A 14,921-nucleotide genomic window follows, 5' to 3' on the forward strand; every position below is an offset into this window, starting at 1 on the left:
AGCCAGGACAGGCCATGGAGAACAGGGAGCCTTGTTATGCTGATGGGCGAGATGTAAATTGACAACAGCCACTCTGGAGAAGTGTATGGTGTTTCCTGAAACATCTGAAAGAGAAAGCTACAGAGCCTAGGGCACTTCCACATATGGTCCTATAGTTTAGGGAAATTAAACCAAAAAGACACAGCCACCCCCAAATTTGGGACAGCTCTGTTTACAAGAACCTTGTGTACGGTACAAGTTAAATATCCCAGAAAGCGAAACATGGATAAAGAAGTTGTGATACTTATGTACAATGAAATATCACTCAGCAAATAAATCTATGTCATCAGGCCGTTAGCAGCATAATGAGTGGATTCAGTACGATGATTCTAAGTGAAATAAGTCACACAGAAAAAGAAATATCATAAGGTATCACTAATACACGGAATGTAAACTTGGCTACACCTGAACTGAATTACAAAACAGAACAGGGTCTCAAATTCAGAAAACAAACTTATGCATGCTTAAGGGGAAAGGTGAGATGGGTTGCTGCATAAAACCAGAGATTGAAATTAGCACTGATATCGTTCCAGAAGCCAAATATATAATAGCCAAGTCCTACGCCTTGCTCAACGAAATGGACTCAACACACCATATTAAACGCCTAGGAGTATACCTGACTAGTAAGAATCTTAAAACCTATGTATTTATATGCCTCCGTAAGAGAACCAAGTGTGTGTACAGTGGCATAAACGGAGCAGTGAACATCAGCTAAATCCCATTATAAAAATAAATTTCAAAAAGACCCACAATGACAGTGAAATAGAGAGCAATTCTTAAATAATTCATTCAGGGCTTGTGATGTAATCTGGATATACCACATCTCTCCCCACAGCTGGATGAGACATAAGGCAGGACACTTGTGGCTGATAGGATTGGTGAGGTTCGGTGAGCAAATGCAGACCCTTTGTAGTCATACTGCATGGTACCCATTCCATGGGTCCCAACTCTCCAGGTTTAAGGGATTCTTCCTTCATCCAAAACATGGATGGGGAACCCAGAGTATGGTCCTCCATGTGATCGGGAAAGTTTTTTAAATGCATCTCAGTTTTCGTCCACTGGTACTCGGTTTCGCCATTCCAGATGCTTTACTAACACTCTCACCACGTGGAGAGTCAGTGCCTTTAACCTCCTGTCAGGCACAGTTTGCAATTTCTGCGGAAGATGAACAGGATTAGGGAGAACCAATGAGAGATTAGCTGTACGTGTCTGGACAGGCACATTTAACTCTCATTTCCCACCAGGAAGAGGAATTAACCAAAGACTCAGCATGCCGTGCTGGAACAAGATAAGGGCCTGAAGCAATCCTGCGGTTTTGCAGCCCGCTCACAAGAAAGGGAGTTGAAGAAAGGAGCTCAGGGGAAATGTAATTCACAAACGTGCAGAGTTATAAATGACAGCTATCGTCCAAAAATATATTGAAGTAAGGCTGCGAAGAGGACTTGAAAGCGGGGCAGAATTGCAGGAAACCGATTAAGGAGGTAGACTGGAATTCCATTTAAAGCATAGGAAAAGGGGCAGAACGTCAACAATGATACACTTGGCCAAAAATGGCGTATGCATTTTTTCCTGTATATATTCAGGAAAAAACGCATATGCCCCTTCTGGCCAACCAAGTAAGTGTGCAATGGAAATCCACACTACAATGAAGTCTCACTTCCCCCGCGTCAAAAGGGCCATCTGAAAAAAGTGTAAAATCCAGAAAGGCAGGACAGGCCAGGGAGAACAGGGAGCCTTGTTATGCTGATGGGCGGGATGTTAATTGCCAACAGCCATTCTGGAGAAGTGTATGGTGTTTCCTGAAACATCTAAAAAACAAAGCTACAGAGCCTACCGCACTTCCACTTATGGTCCTATAGCATAGGGAAATTAAAATCAAAAAGACACAGCCACCCCAAGTTTGGGACGGCTCTGTTTACAAAAACCTCGTCTAAGGTACAAGTTAAATATCCCGGAAAGTGAAAAATGGATAAAGAAGTTGTGGTACTTACGTACAATGGAATATCACTCAGCAATGAAATCTATGTCATCAGGCCCATAGCAGAATAATGAGTGGATTCAGGTACGATGATTCTAAGTGAAATAAGTCACACAGAAAAAGAAACATCATAAGATATCACTAATACACGGAATGTAAACTTGGCTACACATGAACTGAACTACAAAACAGAAGACGGTGTCAAATTCAGAAAACCAACTTATGCTTGCTTACGGGGAAAGGTGAGTTGGGATGCTGCATAAAACAAGAGATTGAAATTAGCACAGATACCGTTAAATAATCCAAATATGTTATAGACAAGACCTACTGCTTGCTCAACGAAATGGACTCAATACACCATATTCAACGCCAGAAATATACCTGACCTATAAGAATCTTAAAGCCTATGTATTTATATGTCTCCATAAGAGAATCAAGCGTGTGTACAGCAGCATAAACGCAGCAGTGAAAATCAGCTAAATCCCATTATAAAAATAAATTTCAAAAACAAAACACAATGACAGTGAAATAGAGAGCAATTCTTAAGTAATTCATTCAGGGCTTGTGATGAAACCTGGATTTACTACATCTATACCCACAGCTGGGTTAGAAATAAGGCTGGACACTTGGGGCTGATAGGATTGGTGAGGTTCAGTGAGCAAATGCAGACCCTTTGAAGTAATACTGCATGGTACCCATTCTATGGGTCCCAACTCTCCAGGTTTAAGGGAATCTTCCTACAGCTAAAACATGCGTTGGAAACTCAGAGGATGGTCCACAGTGTGATCGGGCAAGGTTTCTAAAACACATCTCATTATTCATCCTCTGGTACTCGGGTTCGCCATTTCAGTCGCTTTACTAAATATCTCCCCAATTGGAGAGTCAGTGCGTTTAACCTCCTGTTTGGCACACTCTGCAATTTCTGCAGAGGATGAAAGGGAAGAGTGAGAACCAATGAGAGACTAGCTGTAGGTGTTTGGGCGGGCATAGTTTACTCTATTTTCCCACCAGGATGTAGAATTAACCAAACACTCAGCGTGCTGCGCTGGAACCAGAATAGGGCCTGAAGCAATCCTGGTGATTTGCGGCCAGCACACAAAAAGTGAGTTGAAAAAAGGATCTCAGGGGCACTTCATTTCATAAAACCTGCAGAGTTATAAAGGACAACTATCGTCCAAAAATATATTGAGGTAAGGCTGCGAAGAGCACTTGAAAGCAAGGCACAATTGCAGGAAAGAGATTTCAGGAGGTAGATTGGAATTGCATTTAAAGCATAGGAAAAGCAGCTGATCTTTGGCAATGATGCACTTGGCCAAAAAGGGCCTATGCATTTTTTTCTTGAATATATTCAAGAAAAAACGCATACACGCTTTTTGGCCAACCAAGCATGTGTGCAATGGAAATCCACACTACAATGAAATCTCACTTCCCCCTGGTCAAAAGGGACACCCGAAAAAAGTGTAAAATCCAGAAAGGCAGGACAGGCCATGGAGAAAAGGGAGCCATGTCATGCTGATGGGCGGGATGTAAATTGCCAACAGCCCCTCTGGAGAAGTGTATGGTGTTTCCTGAAACATCTAAAAAACAAAGCTTCAGAGCCTAGGGCACTTCCTCTCATGGCCCTATAGTTTTGGAAAACTAAAAATCAACAAGACACAGCCAGCCCAAAGTTTAGGGCTGCTGTGTTTACAAAAACCTCGACTACTGTACAACTTAAATATCCCCGAAATAGAAAAATTGATAAAGAAATTGTACTTATGTACAATGAAATATAACTCAGCCGTGAAATCAAAGTCACCATGTCCATAGCAGCATAATCAGTGGTATTTCATACGATGATTCTAAGTGAAAGAAGTCCCACAGAAAAAGGAACTTGTCATAACATATCACTTATAGAGGGAATGTAAACATGGCTACACATGATCTGAATTACAAGACAGAACAGAGTCTCACATTTAGAAAACACCTTATGCCTGCTTAATGGGACAGGTGAGTTTGGGTGATGCATAAAACCAGAGACTGAAATTAGCACAGATACTGTTCCATAAGCCAAATATGTAATAGACAAGACCTACTCCTTGCTCAACGAAATAGACTCAACCTCCCCTATTCACTGAAGAATAATATATCTGACGAGTAAGAATCTTAAAACCTATGCATTTATATGTCTTCATAAGAGAATCAAGGGTGTGTAGAGTGGCATAAACACAGCAGTGAAAGTCAGCTAAACCCCATTATAAAAATAAATTTCAAAAACAAAACACAGGGGCTTCCCTGTGGCGCAGTGGTTGAGAGTCTGCCTGCCAATGCTAGGGACGCAGGTTCGTGCCCTGGTCTGGGAAGATCCCACGTGCTGCGAAGTGGCTGGGCCCGTGAGCTAAGGCCGCTGGGCCTGTGCATCCAGAGCCTGTGCCCTGAAATGGGAGAGGCTGCAGCAGTGTGAGGCCCGCGTACCGCAAAAAAACAAAAACCAAAAAAACACAAAAACACCAAGACTGCAAAAGAGAGAGAAATTCTTACAAAATTCGTTCAGGGGTTGTGATGCAACCTGGATTGACCACATCTACACCCACCGCCAGGTGAGACATAAGGCTGGACACTTGGGACTGAGAGGATTGGTGCGGCTGGGTGAGCGAATGCAGACCCTTTAAAGCAATAAAGCATGCTACCCATTCCATGGGTCTCAACTCTCCAGGTTTAAGGGAATCTTCCTACAGCTAAAACATACATGGGAAAGCCAGAGGATGGTCCACCGTGTGATCGGGAAAGGTTTCTAAAATGCACGTCATTTTTCCTCTCCTGGTGCTCGTGTTCACCATTCCAAACTCTTTACTAACAACCTTGCCCCTTGGAGAGTCAGCGCCTTTAATTTCCTACTTCTCACAGTGTGCAAGTTGTGCGGAGAATGAAATGAAACACGGGGTGCAAATGAGAGATTCAGTGTAGGTGTTTAGTCGGGCACATTTCACTCTAATTTCCCAACAGGAAGAAGAATTAACCAAAGGCTTAGCCTGCCACCCCAGAACTAGAATATGGCCTGAAGCAATCCTGCAGTTTTGTGGCCAGCCCACAGAAAAGGGAGTTGAAAAATGGAGCTCAGGGGCACTGCAGTTCACAAACCTGCAGAGTCATAAACGACAACCATCAGTTAAAAATATATTGAGATAAGGCAAAGAAGAGAATTCGAAAGCAAGGCAGAATTGCAGGAAACTGATTTCGAGAGGTCGATTGGAGTCACATTTAAATCACATGAAAAGCAGCAGAACTTCGACAATGATGCAGTTGGCCAAAAAGTGCATATGCGTTTTTTCCTGAATATTCAGGATAAAAGGCATATGCACATTTTGGCCAACGAAGCAAGCGGGAAATTCAAATCTGCACTACAATGAAGTCTCATCTTAACGTGTACCCTAACCCTATCTCGCTACCATACCCTAACCTGTACCAGAGGCCGTACCCGTTACCTAACCCTAAACCTAACCCTTACCCTAAGCTGTACACGAACACTAACCCATACGCTATAATGTACCCTAACAGTAACACATAGCCATACACTAAATTTATCCTAACCCTACCCTGTATCCTAACCCTTTCCCTAAACCGTACCATAACCCAAACCTTAATCCTAACCCATCCCCTAACACTAACCCATAACCTAACCCATACACTAACACGTACCCTAACCCTAACCCGTTGTCATACCACCCTAACCTGTAACCTAATCCATACCCATTCCCTAACCCTAACCCTAACCCTTACACTATCCCGTACCATAATCCTAACCTGTACACTAACACTAAACCATACCCTAACACTTACCCTACTCCTAACCCGTGGTCATACACTAAACTGTACCCCAAACCATACCCGTTCCCTAACTGTAACCCTAAACCTTACCCTGAGCTGTACCCTAATCCTAACCCGTACACTAACACTAAATGTACCCTAACACGTACCCTAACACTAACCCATTGTTGTTCCCTATCCTGTACCCTAAACTCTACCCGTTCCTTAACACTAAACCTAACCCTAACCCTTACCCTTACCCTAAACCGTACCTAACACTAACCCATACACTAAACCTTACCAAAACCCTGAACATAAACCATACCCTAATCCAAACCCATACCCTAACACTATCCCATACCCTAACCCGTACCCTAACACTAAACCATAGCCATACCCTAAACTGTACCTTAAAACTAACCCATACCATAATGCTAACTCTAAACCATACTCTAAGCTGTACAATAATCCTAACCCGTATCCTAACCCTAAACCTTACCCTAAACCCTAATCCTTATCCCTAGCTTAATTTTGTTTTTTTGTATTAAAAAAATATCTTCTTGGGTTAAAACAAACTAACAGAACAACAAAATAGGGGGCTTCCCTGGTGGTGCAGTGGTTGAGAATCTGCTGCTAATGCAGGGGACACAGGTTCGAGCCGTGGTCTGGGAGGATCCCACATGCCCTGGAGCAACTAGGCCCATAAGCCACAACCAGTGAGCCCTTGCATCTGGAGACTGTGCTCCGCAACAAGAGGGCGCGATAGTGAGAGGCCCACGCACTGAGATGAAGAGTGGTCCCCCACTTACCACAACTAGAGAAAGCCCTCACACGGAAACTCACACCCAACACAACAAAAATAAATAAATAAATAATAAACTCCTACACCCCCCCAAAAAAAGAACAACAAAATAAAACAGAAAGTAACCTCAGTGTCCCTCAAAAAGCTAAGTCTGAAATAGTTGGTACTTCTGATCTGTGGACTGTTATGGAGCCTATAAAAAGTGTGAGAGCTGTAACTGTTTATCTACAGTGAGAAGCATGATATTCCAGATGTATAGAACACCTGGATAAAATGAGAAATCTACACATTATGCTGGTCATTTCAGTAAATGGGAAACAATGGCAAGTGGTAAAATATTATCTTTTCCTTTAATTTTTTAAAATTTCACTTGTTACAAAGAACTTCAATTATAATTGTAATTTTAAAAAGTAACAATGGAAAGTTAAAATAAAAAATATATATTTTGTGTTCAGTTACATTTCATAGAATTATGAAATGCTCCACCCTCTGGCCATTACCTGCAAAAGCAGCTTTAAAACCTATGCTAACTGTCACTTCATATGAACAAATCCTGCAGGGCTGTAAAGGAAACCTGCCCTCCTCATGTCTTGAGGGAGGTAAAGGTCAAAGTATTTCAAAATGTGGCACATATTTCAAGAAAACCATTTGAAGAACTAAGCTGTAATAACCGTTTGAAAAATAAAAGGACATGCCTGAAAGCTCAATTTCAAAGGATTATGAGACACAGGCAAATCCAACCACATAGAGGTATCAGCTGACACCATTCAGAATATCCATCAGGAAAGAAACTACAAACGATCAATGCTGAAGAGGCTGTGGAGAAATGCATACCCTTAATTTGAAGTGGGATGTAACCTGGTAAGAGCCACTAATGGGAACAGAGTGGAGGTGCCTTTAAAAGGTAAACATTGAGCTACTATATGATCCAGCAGGCCCACTCCTGGGCCTATAACATAAGAAGACATAATTGGAAAGACAGAGACAGGCAAATCTGTACTGCAGCAGTATTACAATAGCCAAGACATGGAAACAACCAAAAGTCCATCAACAGATGAGTGGACAAAGAAGGACTGGTACGTGTAGAGATGGCATATTAGCTCGGGAAAAAAATGAAACAATGCCATTTGCAGCACCGTAGATGAGTCTAGAGGTAATCATGCAACTTGTAGTAAGTGAGAAAGTGAAAGACACCTAACGTATATCACCTATAGGTGTTACCTAAAAATTGATAACAATGAAGACATTTCCACAGAGAAAGACAATCACAGATTCATTGAACAAACTTATGGTTCCCAAAATCGAAAGGTGTGAGGATTGGATACATTACGATATTGGGATTAACAGAGATATACAAACACATGTGAAATATATAATCACCAAAGACCTACGGAATACCAAGAGAAGACTACTCAACATTGTGTCATAACCTACCTGGGTAAAGGTTCCAAAGAAGAATAGATATATGTATACGTGTGAAAGAACCACATCTTGCACACATAGAACAAAAAAAAACATTGTAATCAATTTGTTGCTATAAAAAATAAAAATTAAATTAAAAATATGAACAAGAAATAATGAGACATAAAGGAATTTTTCCTGGCACATTCCATTCTAATTTTCTACGTAGAACAGGACTTCCATTAAGGCTCTGTTACCCTGGTAACCGGATTTGGTAAAGGAGAAATGCTGCCGCCTTGTGGCTGTTTCACACAACAGCAGCTTTAAACCAAGAGGTTAATGGTCACTTAATATTCAAAGTATGTGCAGCACTGTAAAGGACACCGGGCCTCAAAAAATTCCTGGGGTCGTAAATCGACCAGAAAATTCAAAAGACGTCAACATTTCAAAAAGACAATGTCAAGAGGCATATTTTGCACACATTTTGTCTTTTCTTTTTGTTTTAAAAAATGCATGGAATAATGCTCAATATCAGGAACTAATAAAGCCATGCAAATGCAATCTACAAAAACGTTCACCTTACCACCGTCAGAATGATAATCAGGAAAATAGTCTACAAAACATGAATATTGAAAGGGTTTTAGAGAACTCTGTACCCTCTAGCTGCTGCTGGGATGTAAACTGGTAACAGCCAGTAGTGAGAAGAGAATGGCAGTGCATTTAAAGTTAAAAATTGAGCTCATCACTCTGTAATAACTTACACGGGAAAGGAACCAAAGATGAATAGATAGATACATAGATATAATGAACCAGATTCTATACACCTAGAACAAACACAACATTTTTATCAAATTTGCTCTGAAAATAAATAAAAATTAAATTTATAAAACAAACAAGAGGTAAGGAGATATAAGCTCTTGGGGGTGTGCCCTGGCACATTCCACTCTAATTTGCAGCCTACTAACACAATTGCCAGGAAGGCTCTGTTGCCCAAAAACCCAGAGTTGGAAATGTAGAAATGCTGCCGCCTTGTGGCCGTTTCCCGCAAGAGCGTCTTTAAACCCTCAGCTAATGGCCACTTAACATTCACAAGGACTCAGGGCTGTAAAGGACACCTGCCCTCAAAAAATGTACTGAGGTGAGGGATGGCCAAAAAAATTCAAAAAAGGCAAAATTTTCAAGAAGGTAGTATGAAGGGGTAAGTTTGACTCACTCTCTTGTTAAAAAGAGGAAAATGGATAGAAGCTCAACCTCAGGAATTACTAGACTCATGCAAATGTAATCTACAAAATGGTTTCAACTCACACCAGTTGACTGACCATCAGCAAAAAGTCTACAAAGAATAAATGTTGATGTGGTTTGAGAGAACTGTGTACACTCTAGCTGCTGGGGGGATGTAAACTGGCAAGAGTCAGTAGTGAGAAAATAATGGAGGTGCGATTAAAGGTAAAAATTAAGCTACCATGTGATCTGATAGGTGCTTTGATGTGCCTATCACCTGAGCAGACCCGAATGTAAAAGACACAGTCTGTCAAAACTGCACTACAGGAACATTTAACATAGCCAAGACTTGGAAGAAACCAAAAGGTCCATCAACAGAAAAATGCACAAAGAGGAAGTGGTCCATGTACACAGTGGAATATCAGCCATGGAAAACAATGAAACAGTGCCATTTGCACCACCATATAAAGACCTAGAGATAATCACCCAACTTGAAGTAAGAAAGAAACTGACAGACAGATATCCTATGACATCACTTCTAGGTGTTACCTAAAAATTGATACCCATGAACTTATTTCCAAGAGAAGGAAATGCATGGACTAAGAAAATAAAATTACCTTTAACCAATTGGAAAGGTGTTAGGAATGAATGAATTACGATATGGGGGTTAACAGACATGTACTAAGACATATGAAATATATAATCACAAAATACATATGGAATACCAAGAGAGGTCTACTCAACACTCTGTAATAACCTACACGGGAAAGGACCCAAAGATTAATAGACAGATACATTGATATGATGAACCAGATTCTGTACACCTAGGAGAAACAACATTTTTATCAAATTTGCTCTGATACCTAATAAAAATTAAATTAAAGAAACAAACAACAAGTAAGGAGATATAAGCTCTTGGGGGTTTGCGCTGGCACATTCCACTCTAATTTGCAGCCTATTAACAGGATTTCCAGGAAGGCTCTGTTGCCCAAAAACCCAGAGTTGGAAATGTAGAAATGCTGCCGCCTTGTGGCCGTTTCCCGCAAGAGTGGTTTTAAGCCCACAGCTAATGGTCACTTAACATTCACAAGGACTCAGGCCGGTAAAGGACAGCTGCCCTCAAAAACTGTCCTGAGGTAGGGAATGGCCAAAAAAATTCAAAACAGGCAAATTTTTCAAGAAGATAGTATGAAGACGTAAGTTTTACTCATTGCCTTCTAAAAAAGAGGAAAATGGATAGAAGCTCAACTTCAGGAATTATTACACTCATGCAAATGTAATCTGCAAAAAGATTTCAACTCACACAGGTCGACTGACCATCAACAAAAAGTCTACAAATAATAAATGTGCTGAAGTGTTTTTGAGAACTGTGTACCCTCTAGCTGCTGGTGAGATGTAAAGTGATAACAGCCAATAATGAGAACAGAAAGGAGCTGCGTTTAAACGTAAAATTTGAGCTACCATTCGATGCAGCAGGCCCACCACTGAGCCTCTCACCTGAGAAGACCAGAATCCGGGAGACAGAGGCTGCAAAAGCTGCACTTCAGCCTTATTCACAATAGCCAAGACATGGAAGCAACCTAAATGTCCATCAACAGATGAAAGGATAAAGACGTGGTCCATGTACACAATGGAATATTAGCCATGGAAAACAATGAAACACTGCTCTTTGAGGTACCATAGATGAGCCTAGAGATAATCACAGAACATGAGGTATGTTGGAAAGAAAAAGACATATATCCTATTATATCACTTACAGGTGTTACCTAACAACTGACAAAAATGGACATATTTCCACAAAGAAAGACACACACAGACTTAGAAAACAAACTATGCTTATCTAAAAGGAAAGGTGGTGGCAATGTATAAATTAAGATTAGGTTGACCATACCTGTACAAATACAGATTAAGTACATATATCAAAAAGCCCGAGCACATAGCAAGGGAGGTGTACAGAACACTCTGTAATCCTTTACATGGGAAAAGGATCTGTACATGAATAGATATATATGATGTGCGAATGAACCAGATTGTGTACACCTAGGACAAACTGTATTCTAATCATTACCCCGATTAAAACAATTAAAACAACGAACACGAAGTAATGAGACATAAACTTCAGGGGCTTTTTCCTGGCACATTCCATTCTAATTTACAGCCTAGTAACAGGACTTCCAGAAAGGCTGTGCTGCCCTAGTAAACAAATTTGGGAATGGAGAAATGCTGCCACCTTGTGACAGTTTCCCACAACACCAGCTTTAAACCCAGTGCTAATGGTCACTAAATATTCACAATCATTGCAGGCCTATAAATGACACCTGCTGTCCAAAAAAATACTGGGGTCGAAAATCGACCACAAAATTCAAAAGGGGGCAACCTTCCAAGAAGACAATTTCAAGAGGTATATTGTACTCACACTTTTTTTTCTAAATAAAAGAGAAAGGTGTGGGAAAATGCTGAATATAAGGAATAATTAAAGACATGCAAATCCAAATTACTAAAACCTATCAGCTCACACCAGTCAGAATGGCCATGAGCAAACATTCTAAAAACAATAAATGCTGAATGGGTTGTGGGAAAATGCGTACCCTCAGTGTTAATTGGGGCATGGCAAGATCAACTAACGAAAACACAATGCAGGTACTTTGAAAAGGTAAACACTGAGCTATCAGTCAATGAATCATACCCACTGTTGGGCCTATCACCTGAGAAAATGAGAATCAAAAGTCACAGGCTGGCAATACTGCACTCCAGCAATATTTACCATGGGCAACACTTGGAAGCAATGAAAATGCCCATCAACAGAGGAATGCACAAAGAAGAAGTGGTCCATGTACAGAATGGAATATTACTCCACTAAAAAATATAAATTAAATTTCAAAAACAAACAAAATAAGGAGACATCAGCTTTGGTGGGTTTATCTGGGCATATTCCACTCTAATTTATAACTGAGGAACACCACTGGCAGGAAGGTCTGTTTCCCTCGGTACCAGAGTGGGGAACGCAGAAATGCTGCCACCCTCTGGCCGATACCGGCAACAGCAGCTTTGAAATCTGTGGTAAGGGGCACTTCATATGCACAAGTACTGCAGGGATGCAAATGAAACCCGCCCTTAAAATGTCTTGAGGCAGGTAAAGGCCAAAAATTTTCAAAATGTGGCACATACTTCAAGAAAACAATTTGAAGAAGTCAGCTGTAATAACAGTTTGAAAAATAAAAGGACATGCCTGAAAGCTCAATTTCAAGGGAGTATGAGACACATGCAAATCCAACCACAAAGAGGTATCAGCTCACACCACTCAGAATAACCATCAGCAGAATAACCATCAGCAAAAAAATTACAAACGATCAAGAGGTTTTGGAGAAATGCATACCGTCAATTTAAAGTGGGATGTAACCTGGTAAGAGCCACTGATGGGAACAGAATGGAGGTGCCTTTAAAAGGTAAATCTTGAGCTACTATATGATCCACCAGGCCCACTTCTCGGGGGTGGGCCTGGTGGATCAATCCTAAGAAGACAGAATTGGAAAGACACAGGCAGGCAAATCTGCACTGTAGAAGTATTACAATAGCCAAGACATGGAAGCAACCAAAACGTCCATCAAGAGGTGAGTGGACAAAGAAGAAGTGGTACATGTACAGATGGAATATTAGCCAAGGAAAAAAATGAAACAATGCCATTTGCAGGGCCATAGAGGAATCTAGAGGTAATCATGCAACTGGTAGTAAGTGAGAAAGTGAAAGACACATATGCTGTCATATCACTTATGGGTGTTACCTAAAAATTGATACCAATGAAGATATTTCCAGAGAGAAAGGCAATCACAGATTCATTAAACCAACTTACGTTTCACCAAATAGAAAGGTGTGAGGATTGGATACATTACGATATTGGGGTTAACAGAGATATACAAACACATGTGAAATATATAATCACCAAAGACCTATGGAATACCAAGAGAAGACTACTCAACATTGTGTCATAATTTACATGGGAAAAAGATCTGAAGAAGAATAGATATATGTATATGTGTAAAAGAGCCACATCTTGCACACCTAGAACAAACAAAACATTGTAATCTAATTTGCTGTGATAAAGAATAAAAATTAAATTAAAGAAACGAACAAGAAGTAATGAGACATAATCTTAAGGGGCACATTGGCCCTTTGCGTTCTAATTTACAACCTACAACACAACTTCCATTATGGCTCTGTTGCCCTAGTAAACAGATTTGGTAAGGAGAAGTGCTGCCGCCTTGTGGTAGTTTCACACAACAGCGGTAATGGTCATTTAATATTCAAAATAATTGCAGGCCGGTAAATGACACCTGCCATCAAAAAATGTCCTGGGGTCGTAAATCGACCAGAAAATTCAAAAGACGTCAACATTTCAAGAAGACAACTTCAAGAGGCATACTTTACGCACATTTTGTCTTTTCTTTTTTTTTCTCTTTAAAATAAAATGGAATTGAAAAATGCGCAACATCAGCAATGAATAAAGCCATGCAAATCCAATTACACAAATGTTCACCTCACAGCTGTCAGAAGGTTCTTCAGCAAAAAGTCTACAAAGAATAAATGCTGAAGGGGTTTCAGAGAACTGTGTACCCTCTAGCTGCTGGGGGGATGTAAACTGGTAACAGCCAGTAGTGAGAACATAATGGAGGTGCGTTTAAGGGTAAAAACTGAGCTACCATGTGATCTGGTAGGTTCTTTGATGCGCCTATCAACTGCGAAGAGCAGAATGGAAGAGACACAGGCTGGCAAACCTGCACTGCAGGAACATTTAACATAGCCAAGACTTGGAAGAAACCAAAAGGTCCATCAACAGAAAAATGCACAAAGAGGAAGTGGTCCATGTACACAATGGAATATCAGCCATGGAAAACAATGAAACAATGCCATTTGCACCACCATATAAAGACCTAGAGATAATCACCCAACTTGAAGTAAGAAAGAAACTGACAGACAGATATCCTATGACATCACTTCTAGGTGTTACCTAAAAATTGATACCCATGAACTTATTTCCAAGAGAAGGAAATGCATGGACTAAGAAAATAAAATTACCTTTAACCAATTGGAAAGGTGTTAGGAATGAATGAATTACGATATGGGGGTTAACAGACATGTACTAATACGTATGAAATATATAATCACAAAATACCTATGGAATACCAAGAGAGGTCTACGCAACACTCTGTAATAACTTACATGGTAAAGAATCCAGAGATAAATGACAGATACATTGATAAAATGAACCAGATTCTGTACACCTAGGAGAAACAAAATATTTTTATCAAGTTTGCTCTGATAACTAATAAAAATTAAATTTATAAAACATACAACAAGTAAGGAGATATAAGCTCTTGGGGATGTGCCCTGGCACATTCCACTCTAATTTGCAGCCTACTAACACGATTTCCAGGAAGGCTCTGCTGCCCAAAAACCCAGAGTTGGAAATGTAGAAATTCTGCTGCCTTGTGGCCATTTTCCGCAAGAGCAGCTCTAAGCCCACAGCTAATGGTCTCTTAGCATTCACAAGGACTCACGGCTGCAAAGGACACCTGCCCTAAACAACTGTGCTGAGGTAGGGAATGGACAATAAAATTCAAAACTGGCAAATTTTTCAAGACGATAGTATGAAGAGTTAAGTTTGACTCACTCTCTTTTTTAAAAAAAGGAAAATGG

This window comes from Delphinapterus leucas, chromosome 4 (assembly GCF_059928025.1).
Source record: "Delphinapterus leucas isolate spDelLeu-1000000601 "Yukka" chromosome 4, BTC_Dleu_Yukka2, whole genome shotgun sequence".
Classification (NCBI taxonomy): domain Eukaryota; kingdom Metazoa; phylum Chordata; class Mammalia; order Artiodactyla; family Monodontidae; genus Delphinapterus; species Delphinapterus leucas.